The following is a 12,008-nucleotide window of genomic DNA, read 5'->3' as shown; positions in this document are numbered from 1 at the left end:
TTGTGACTTCATAGCGTGTATTATGCATCTATTTCACATTGCACTGTATGTGCCGTTCCACTAGTAAATAAGTCCATTTATGATGAGATTGAGTATATACTATAGTGTTTGACATTTTATAGGTCACTTTCAATAAAACATCACAATAAGGTGTAGAGCGCTCAATTTGCCTGCTGGGGGGCAAGGAGGCCCACAGCTCCGCTAATATCATCACCTCTTGAAGTGCATAGTCAGACCTACACATTTCCTGATTATTCCATGCAAAACAATTGTGCACATTTAGCTCCATCATCAGAGTTATACAGCAAGTAACTGTATGCTTTTCATGATCAGTAAACATCAATTCATCATTGATCAATTGATCATTTGCAGTGATCATTAATGGCTGTTTTTGTTTTTGCTGTTCTCCAAATAGCATTTTAGAGTTTATAAATTGTGTAGAAATGCAGTAAATCAGCGTCAACTTCCACCCCCCCCCCCCCCCCCCGAAAGAAATATCCCCCCACCCTCACTTTGCCATATCCTAGGTTTAGCTGAACTGACGCCACTGCATGTGTATGCACCTGTAGAATCCGGCTCAAATTATACACCTCTCAGTTGTGGACTGTTTCGCTGAGAAAAGAAATAGCTGTTTGCAATGTAAAAATTCTAATAAAAGCGATCAAAGTTCATTCGAGTTGCCGCCTCATTAATTCTCCTGCCCTAAAAAACTTAATGTGAAAACGTCGATTTTCAGCCATTATAGCTGTTTGAGACCAATGCATGGCCGTTGCTGTGGTGAGAGAGAGAAGCGCGCCTGTATCTCTCTCTCTCAGAACTAGAATGAGATTCACTTTCTATGGTCTCTCTCCCTCTCTCTGCTCTGATAGACATGAGCCTGCAACTCTCATCTCTCCAGCATTGCACATCATCATTTATTTCCTTATAGAATCATAGCCGCGGTAAGGGTGCTGGAGGAGCTGCAGCACCTCTGATTCACTGAAATAAATTTGCCAGTGTTATATAATTACTGCTGTCTGTTCAGAAAGAAATCAAATAATTCAGAATACTACTCCAGGGGTAGGCCGATAATTTAGCCCCAGAAAATTGCCTAGCTGTGGATTGTGTTTATGTAGCCCAATCACAAGGCATATAGCCCGGGCTCGCGCGGCAAATCCGTTTTCATTGATCTCAGATTCTCAGTTTGTCAGTGTCAAAGTATCGTGTCATTTCAATCATTTGTGCAGTATTAAAAAAGATTCTGCTAAAGTCTCATGTCATATAAAATGTTGTAGAATTGCATGAAATGTGTTTATAAAAGGCCAAATTCTTCCCATGTGTGCAACTTCTGTAAGCGAATCTACTTGTCTATGCCACTGCGCAAATGTGATGATATGCATGCACTGCTTTTTTATAAAGGTGCTTTTTTTTTTATCTGTTCCGGTACCTCAGAGCCCCCCAGGTCACCCCCGTCTCGCATTCACTTTTTATTCCGATACCTCCCGATTTACAACTTAAGCACTGTGTATAAGCATTAATAACTATCACTGTGAACATTGATACTGACTGCAGTTGTTTTTTCATGAAGGAAAAGAGTTGGCAAATGTATAAATAGATGATACTTTTTTTGTCAAGTTAAAGGTGTCTGTACTTTGTACGCTTTTTGAATGCTTTATAGTATGGGAAATACTTTTACCTTGTTGGTATTTTAAAAAAATACTTTGAACATCTAATTGAGCAGCAGGGGTCTGGTCTAGTGTTTCTCATCCAGATGAACAGATGAAGAGATGTGTGAAAAGAGCGTGTGTGGTTTTGATGCACTGAGAGGTGTGGTGAGAGCTGAGAGCTGAAGGCCAGTCTTCCTGTGGTGCAGGTTTTTTTGTCTTCAGCAGAGAGAGAGAGAGAGAGAATGACGCATGTTATGTCTACCGCAATGGAAAATAACGGTTGGTCAGTGTCTCTGTCTCACATCCCCTTATCGCCAATCCCCCCTAAAATCACCCACACATTTACACTCTAATGCTTCACCAACCACACTGATGTGTTGGCAGGTGGACTGGAAATCTGGTGAGAGAGAGAGAGGACATAAGGGCCATGTCATCCCCCAGTGTTAGTCTATGAGAGGCCCAGTGATGTTCACCTCAGCAGGTATCACTCATCACTGAGCTGCTCCTTCCTGTCACTCATACCACAGGAAGTGATGTGTTGCTCACTGGTCCCGCCTCTACCTCAGACCCCAATCCTATTCTCCCTAACCCTACCCCAAACGTTAACCATAGCCCTAACCCTAAACTTAACCATAGTCCTGACCCTTTTAGCTCATGATCAAAGCCTGCAGATCTGTCTGGATATCAGAGCCAATAACTAATAATATCAGGTCATCACTGGCTCACTGTGGTTGATGCACTTATCACCTTTCTAATGTCAGTTAGACAATGAAGTACAAATTGCAAAAAAAGGGGCATTAGCTGACACCTATAGAGGACCTTTTCACACATTTGAATCAAGGTACACCTATAGGGATTATTCAGGAATTTTATATAACTTCACAGGTCAATGTTCGACGCAGGACTAATGATACAGTAGACTCAAAGACATTCTCAAAGAGAACCAACAAATTATCAGGTGAAACGTCATAGTCAATCGATCAATAATATAATAATACTTTTAGCAGACATGTTTATTTTCAATTTACAATCTGTAGAAACAATGAGAATAGAAGGGTTCAGAACTTTTGTGAAACATCACAGTACAGTTGAATAATATATGGCAAATAGAAATCCAATATGGATGGTGTTAAGAGATAGATGGGAGGTGTTGAATGGAGCTGAAAGATGGGACTAATAACAACTAACAACAACTAATAACAACAAGATAACTAATGTAAAGCATACTGTGTCTATAATAAGTATATAGGTTATAGGTTGAGAGCTTTTGTGAAAGAACACAGTTAGAAAGATATGGCATATAGAAGCAAACCTGATGGATATCATGAAAATGATCGGAGAGGTTGAGGGTAGAGGAAGTTCAGGAGTAAAAACAAACTAAATAGAATTATTGTAAAATTGACTGTGTCCATAACATTTATATTGTATGTATAAGCTGGAAGTAGAGGCCTAAGCATTGTTGTTCACTAGTTTACTCCAATTAGGGAAGGGGTGGTGGGGTTGGAAAGTAATAAAGGGAAATATATATTTTTAAAGGATATATATATATATATATATATATATATATATATATATATATATATATATATGTATGTAGAGGTATTTACATGTAAATTAGGTATGTGTATATGTATGTGTATATGTATGTATATGTATATATATATATATATATATATTTGCGAGAGAAAAAAAAAACATATGGGGGATTGGAAGTGATGTAGACAATTAGGGTGCAGTCTTTCGGATGAGACGTTAAACGGGTGTCCTGACTCTCTGTTGTCACTGAAGATCTCATGGCACTTCATACTGTCATGACCACCTAATCATCACCAGCTTCCAATTGACTCATTCATCCCCCTCCTCTCCCCTGTAACTATTCCCCAGTTTGTTGCTGTAAATGAGAATGTGTTCTCAGTCAACTTACACAGAAGGCTGTTGTATAAAACATCTGTCTCCGGATTGCATCTTCAAACTAAGGGCAACCATGGCATCCGTGACAGAGAGGGAGAAGCGTTCATCCATGTATACGGGTAAGAGAGTCTAGCTAGCTACATTTTCAGATATTATAAGTTTCTAATTTAGTCAGAAAGTCGTTTTCATTGCAAGTTAAAATGTACTGTTAGCTAGCTAGCTAACGTTAGCTGGCTGGCTGGCTCACTTACAAACGTTATGTGTATGATCTATGTAGTAATATTATTTATATCTCAGAACCATTTGCATTGCTAGTTATAGCCTAATGTTAGCTAGCTAACTAACATTGAACCTAACTAGTTGGTAAGCTTTACCTACCTGTAGATTCATGCAGGGTAGTAACATTATGAGTTGGCATTATGGTTCATTTTTATAGCTAGCTAGCTAGCTAGCTACATCTCTAAACAAAAGACTCCACTAGTAAGGGTGTGGTTAGAGAGGAGGAGTTAGAAGTCAAAACACAACTGTTTAATGGCCACACAGGAGTAGTTGCCTCTTTTGGCCTCTCTTAACTTAGATCTCTGTTGTGTATATTAGTGATTTGGTTATTTCTAATAAGGTGGCCTTAAAGGGTAAAGTAACCAGCAGTTGACGATTGTATTGTATTTGTCACTTATAAAGACAAATAAAGAGTTAAATCAAAATCGACTTTCTCATGATGTTATTCATCCCTTTACTATTTCCTGTTTTTTCTTTTCACTGATCACAGCCCCATATTCTGAGAAGCAGCTAGTCACCTTTTATGGAGAATATGATATAGGTCAGAGGTAGAGGAGGGGCCAAGTGAGGAGCAGCAGCTCAGTGTTGCCTGAGACCTGCTGCGGTGAACATCCCTGGGCCTCTCACAGACTAACACGGAAAGAGAGTGTGTGTCTCTCTCTCTCTCTCTCTCTCTCTCTCTCTCTCTCTCTCTCTCTCTCTCTCTCTCTCTCTCTCTCTCTCTCTCTCTCTCTCTCTCTCTCTCTCTCTCTCGCTCTCTCTCTCTCGGCAGGGGGGGTTGACGATAAGGGACCTAACATGCATCTTTCTCTGCTGAAGACGAGCACCCTGCACTACAGGAAGACTGGCATTCAGTTCTCACCACATCTCTCATTTTAGTGCATCAAAACCACAACCTCTTTTCTCACCTCTCTTCATCTGTTTATCTGGACGAAAACACCAGACCCCAGCTGCTCAATTAGGTGAGGAGCAGCAGCTAGAGTGTTTGAAGAACACAGAAAACAAGCTAAAAGCATTCAACACGAGTTCAATGTACATTTTCTCTCACTTTTCAGGGGGGAAAAAGTATCTTATTAATAGTTTTGTTAACTCTTTCTCTTAATGAAAACCTCTGTCACCTAAGGGTCCAATGCAGCCATTTTTATCTCAATATAAAATAATTTCTGGATAACAATTAAGTACCTAACTTTGATTGTTCACAATGAAAATTGTCAAAAAGTAACAAAAATTGCTTCATAGCAAATAACAATTTCTCAAGCAATAATTTTCCTAGGACTGTCCGGGAGTGGTCTTAGTGGGGAGGGAAAAACTGAAAACTAGCTGTTATTTGCAGAGTGATCAGGAACTCTCTTTCTTATTGGTCTAATAATTTACAGCCTGGTGATGTCACCAGGCAGGCCAAAGCTCCATCTCACCAAAACTGGCAGACATTTCAGGAGCTCTTTTTAAACAGCTTACACTAAAAGGGCATTATATCATTTTCACAATTACACAGTCTTATTCCAACCTCCTAGTGTGGAAATATATGTGACCGGTTACAGGAACTGAGGCGTTTGACGCCTGTTCTTAATTCACAATAGGGCCGTTTGAAAATATACAGTGCATTCGGAAAGTATTCAGACCCCTTGACTTTTTCCACATTTTATTACATTACAGCCTTATTCTAAAATGGATTATTTAAAAAAAAATCAATCTACACACAATACCTGTCACGTTGTATAATGATTAGAAGACAGGCGCAGGAATACGTATTATGGGTTTTATTTACTTCACCTAACACAAACACGTATATATATATATTTACATTTACATTTTAGTCATTTAGCAGACGCTCTTATCCAGAGCGACTTACAGTTAGTGAATGCATATTTTTTTATACTGGCCCCCCGTGGGAATCGAACCCACAACCCTGGCGTTGCAAACGCCATGCTCTATCAACTGAGCTACATCCCTGCCGGCCATTCCCTCCCCTGCTATATATATATCAAAGGGATGTAACCCAAACAAAGAGCGAGGTGTAACCTCTACACAATACACGGGACGAGACCCGTAAACAACAAGAGCACTATACACGGTACTCACGAGACCAACGGATATGGGACAACAATCGACAAGGACAATGGGGAACAGAGGGCACATATATACACATACTAATCAGGGGGAATGGGAACCAGGTGTGCGTAATGAGACAAGACAGTCCGGTGTTGGTGGTAATGATCTAGTTCAGTGACACCTAGAAGGCCGGTGACGTAGACCTCTGGAGCTGGTGATCGGAATGAGCAGCAGTACCGGGGGGATCCGTGACAATACCCCATAATGACAAAGCAAAAACAGGTTTTTAGTAATGTTTGCAAATTTATAAAATATACAAAACTGAAATATCACATTCACATAAGTATTCAGACCCTTTCCTCAGTACTTTGTTGAAGCACCTTTGGCAGCATGTATTTGGGGAGTCTCTCCCATTCTTCTCTGCAGATCCACTCAAGCTCTGTCAGGTTGGATGGGGCGCATCGCTGCACAGATATTTTCAGGTCACTTCAGAGATGTTAGATCAGGTTCAAGTCCGGGCTCTGGCTGGGCCACTCATGGACATTCAGAGACTTGTCCCGAAGCCACCCCTGCGTTGTCTTGGTTGTGTGCTTAGGGTCGTTGTCCTGTTGGAAGGTGAACCTTCGCCCCAGTCTGAGGTCCTGAGCGCTCTGAAGCAGGTTTTCATCAAGGATCTCTCTGTACTTTCCTCCGTTCATCTTTCCCTCTGTCCCGATTTGTCTCCCAGTCCCTGCCGCTGAAAAACATACCCACAGCATGGTGCTGCCACCACCATGCTTCACCGTAGGGATGGTGCCAGTTTTCCTCCAGACGTGATGCTTGTCATTCAGGCCAAAGAGTTCAATCTAGGTTTCTTCAGACCAGAGAATCTTGTTTCTCATGTTCTTCAGGTGCCTTTTGGCAAACTCCAAGCGGGCTGTCATGTGCCTTTTACTGAGAAGTGGCTTCCGTCTGGCCACTCTAGCATAAAAGCCTAATTGGTGGAGTGCTGCAGAGATGGTTGTACTTCTGGAAGGTTCTCCCATCTCCATCAGAGTGACAATCGGAATTTTGGTCACCTCCCTGTCCAAGGCCCTTCTCCCCAGATTGCTCAGTTTGGCCGGGCGGCCAGCTCTAGGAAGAGTCTTGGTGGTTCCAAACTTCTTCCATTTAAGAATGATGGAGGCCATTGTGTTCTTGGGGACCTTCAATGCTGCAGAAATTTTTTGGTACCCTTCCCCAGATCTATGCCTCGACCTCATGGCTTGGTTTTTGCTCTGACATTCACCGTCAATCAATTGAATTTACCACAGGTGGACTTCAATCAAGTTGTAAGAACATCTCAAGGATGATCAATGGACACAGGATGCACCTGAGCTCAATTTTGAGTCTTATAGCAAAGGGTCTGAATACTTATGTAAATAAGGTGTTTCTGTTTTTTATTTTCTAGAAATGTACAAACATTTCTAAAAACCTGTTTTCACTTTGTCATTATGGAGTATTGTGTGTAGATTAAAGAGGAAAATGTTTTATTTAATCAATTTTAGAATAAGGCTGTAACGTAACAACATTTTGAAAAAGTCAAGGGGTCTGAATACTTTTCAAATGCACTTTATATATATATTTATTTTATTTTTTTGCAGAAATGCCTTCTTGAACATGTGAACTTTCATGTGCCTTATTTAAAAACTTGTATTGAATCTGTTAATATGAATAAAGATGTTCAATTATGAGCTCTGAGCTATACAGGGAGAAAGAAATCATCCTTCCTGGCTGGTCATGATTGGCTGAGAGATGAGTCCTGATTGGTCTTTCATGTCACAGGGTTCTGTCTATAACAGAATGGGGGCTTTGCTGGTCAGTATATAGTTAATCTTTGCTAGTGCAGATTTTTGGAAATATAAAGCTTTGGACAACTGCAAAAGTGTTGATACAGCCCTCAAAAGCATTGCCTCCCTGAATATAGCTGGGTTTAGTAGAGAGACTACTTTCTGGAGGACAATGCAATGCTGACTCGCATGTTTTTACATGTGTGTAAGGGGCTAAGGCTTAAGAGGGTGTGAACAATGCTATATGGAAGTAAACAAAGAACAGCTCTCTAGGAAGTGTGAAAAGCTAATTTCTCCTACTTGCCTACTTAGTGGGATAACACGTTTATCAACTTTTAAAGCAGCATAACTTTCCCATGTTTCCTCCAACTACAGTGTATGATATACCATTTTAAAACTCTGAATCTGCACTTTTCATAACAAATAAACAAATCACTTACATTTGATATAAGCCTCAATAGAGAAATCCGGACACATATAGAAATGAGGAAAATCAAGTTTTTGACTGCACTGGGACTTTAATGCGTATACAATAGGTGGATACACCAGGATTTGATGAAAGCAAGTAACATACTACATATACTCTACTGACATTGGCCTTAGCTTTATTTATTTCCTGGTGGTGTAGATGATGATGAAGCTGGTCAGACAGCAGAGGAGAACTCCAGTTCTTATGATGGAGAGAAGGACCAGGATTCTCATCTGTGGATCAGCAACTGAAATAACAAGTATTCTATGGCTAGGTTACTATAAGTTGCTGTTGTACTTTATTTATATTCTGTGGCACTTTCATGGTACATCATATTACTTTATTTACAAAAGATTCTCACTTAAAATAACAGAATAAACATACCTTCTTCACAGTGCTCTGTAAGGTCCTTTTCAGAATCTTTGTGACCTGTTGGATGATTAGGAGAGTTATATTAGGAGAGAACATTATAGTATTTTATCTCTAACATTTTCTCAATAATATCTCTGATACCTCAGATACATGTTAGTGCATTTGGAGTCATAGCAGACAAGCTGTTGAAAATATTACCATGGACCTTCAGGACAGTCGCATTGGTGAAAATGACGTATTTATCGAACATTCCACAGAAGTAAAGACCAGAATCAGCTACATCCAACTCTGTGATTTTGAGGAAGATTATTCTATGGCTGACAAACATTTCCATATGGCTGGGCTGAAAACCATTGTGAAGCTGGACAGGTGACTCAGAGCTGTACATAGACGCGATGCCTAGGGGCTCTGAGTCGTTGACTTGCTTGAACCAGCCAACGTGTCCTGGAGCTCCAGTGACATTGGTGCACTGCAGAGTGACATTATCTCCAGGATGGACCACCCCTGAGGGAGGAGGAGAGACAGACACAACAGGGGTCAGATCTGAAAGAGAGAAGACAAAGGTTTAGAAACAATTCCAAACAATAACTTTCTGTCCACTCATGCACTACTATACCTAAACCTAGTCTCAACTATGAATCACATAATCATAATGACTTAGAAAACTTACACAAGCTGTAGAGGACAAGAGCTGGTAAATATATGTGTGCCATTCTGTGTTTAGATCTACACTGCCAGACCATGAAGGAAGGACTCCATCTTTAGATGAAAGTAATTTGTGATTAGGGGCGGAACATGGTGTGAGACCACAGATAATGTTTTCTTATCACCAACCACTGATTTTCCACTCTTGCATTTGGTTTGAGAGAGCGAAGGATAATATATTTTAGTTGTAGGCTGTAGTTTATCATCATAGAGGTTACCAGAATTGTACCATTTTAAGTTGGTCAAACATACTGTATATTGTCAATTTTAAAGTAATAACGTTTTAAATATAGGGTCTGGATGACCGTTAGTAAATATTCCAAATCTGTTTTCACAGTGATGACACCCAGAACGGTTGCATTGAATAATTGTATTGGGCGTTAGGAGCTCCTGGTATGGGTAACTTTTGGCTGGAAATGTCACTCTTCTGACTGCACCAAGTAAATCACTGAATTTAGGAACTCTTGCGGATGACAGGAGCATTGGCTTGTAGTCCACCTAATGTATACCTTAAAAGGGATTGTCCTTTGAAAATGAAGGCCAGGCTTTAGCTTAACTTCATTAAGACAATGGTATCTATCCTCGTTTGAAAACGAAGGCCAGGCATTAGCTAAACTTCATTCTTTATCCAAAAAGTGACATTCTGAGCTTCGCTGCATTACATTTGATCATAGAAGATAAACACAATAGTGTCAATCCAACAGGATGCTCAGCTCTGTCCATCCGGTCTCTTGTAATCTGGGTTAGGTGAAGCCACCACAGGGGCACTTAGCCTACCACTGGGGAAACTAGCAAATTCTGCTGAAATGTTACATGACATACTGCAGACTATACAATGCATCTCAGAAACGAAATAACCTCATTTGAGAAGTGGTCTACAAGGGTAGACTTTTCCACTCAAGACACAGGTTTGAAAAGGATGACAGCTATTAAGATGTTCGCACCACTGTGCAAATTTCTTCTACTTGGAGAGATGGGTACGTTTTTAAAACTTTATTTTGATGGTATGTTCAATAGAACAACATTTACAACAAAAAAATCTGACATGTTTCAGCATAGCCTTCATCAGGGTGTATAATGGTACAATTGATTTCATTAACATTCACAGACACTTTGAGGCAATCCAATCTTGCACTTAAAATCAAATCAAATGTTATTGGTCGCATACACATGTTTAGCAGATGTTATTGCGGGTGTAGCGAAATGCTTGTGTTCCTAGTTCCAACAGTGCAGTAATATCTGTGTGTATACACAACAAAAACATAAGGTGTCATTGTACGCTGATGATTCCTGTTTTCTTTTAAATCCACAATTTGGATCCCTCCATAGCCTCATAGAGGATCTAGATAATCTGTCTAACCTCTCTGGATTACAACCAAATTATGATAAATGTACTATATTACGTATACGTACAAAAAAAGACAACTTTTATATTACCGTGTAGTTTACCAATAAAATGGTCTGATGGTGACGTGGACATACTCGGTATTCATATCCCGAAATAAATAAATAATCTCACTACAATACATTTTTATAGAAATTTAGCAAAAATAGATAAGATCTTGCTACCGTGGAAAGGAAAATACCTGTCTATTTGTGGGAAAATCACCCTGATTAACTCTTTAGTCATATCCCAGTTTACCTATTTGCTTATGGCCTTGCCTACAACTAGCGACTTATGTTTTTAAATTATATGAGCAAAAAATATTCCATTTTATTTGGAACGGCAAGCCAGACAAAATGAAATGGGCCTATTTATATAATGAATATGAATTCGGAGGGCAGAAATGATTAAATATTATAGCATTAGACCTCTCACTAAAGGCTTCAGTCATACAAAAGTTATACTTAAATCCGAACTGGTTCTCTAGCAGATTAGTAAGAATGTCTCACCCCATGTTCAAGAATGGCCTTTTTCCCTTTATGCAGGCAAGTGGAAGGAGGAGAAAGTAAGGAACTTTTCTGTCGGCCCTGCATTAAAGACAAAAATTTGTTAAAGAAAATTGTGATAAATAAAAAAGTATACCGGTTTCATTTAAGGACCAAACAATTGACAGCTGTTCCATGTAGATTGCAAAATATACCGATATACCGATTCCATGGCACATGGTATATGAACTGATACACAAAACTTAGAGTTTTTCCATTTAAATGATTAGACAAAATTCTTGCAACCAATAGAATGGTATACATATGGGGGTTACAACCAACCCAGCTCTGCACATTTTTCTGCGAAGAGACAGAATCATTAGATAATTTGTTTTGGTACTGTCCATTTGTAGCTAGTTTTTGGTCGCAGGTTCAGGAATGGCTGGAGAATTGCAACAATTAACTGCTAACTCTGCAAATAGCACTACTGGGTGATTTAAAAAGTCATAGATCAACAATATAATAATACTCTTAGCAAAAATGTTAATCTTTAATTTACAATCTGTAGAAACTATAAGAATAGAAAGGTTCAGAACGTTTGTGAAACATCACAGCACAGTTTAAAAAGATATGGCAAATAGAAATCAAAACTGGATGGTGTTCAGAGATAGATGGGAGGGGTTGAGTGGAGCTGAAGGATGGGACTAAAACCAAACAAAAGATAACTATTGTCAAATATACTGTGTCCGTAAAATGTATATAGTATGTATAAACTGGAGGTAGAAGTCTAAGTGTTGTTGTCCATTAGTTTACTCCAATATACTCCAGTATATACAGTGCCTTCGGAAATTATTCAGACCCCTTCCCTTTTTCCACATTTTGTTACGTTACAGCCTT

This window comes from Coregonus lavaretus, assembly GCF_964263955.1.
Source record: "Coregonus lavaretus genome assembly, chromosome: 7".
Taxonomy (NCBI): Eukaryota; Metazoa; Chordata; class Actinopteri; order Salmoniformes; family Salmonidae; genus Coregonus; species Coregonus lavaretus.
This window is presented reverse-complemented; position numbering follows the sequence as displayed.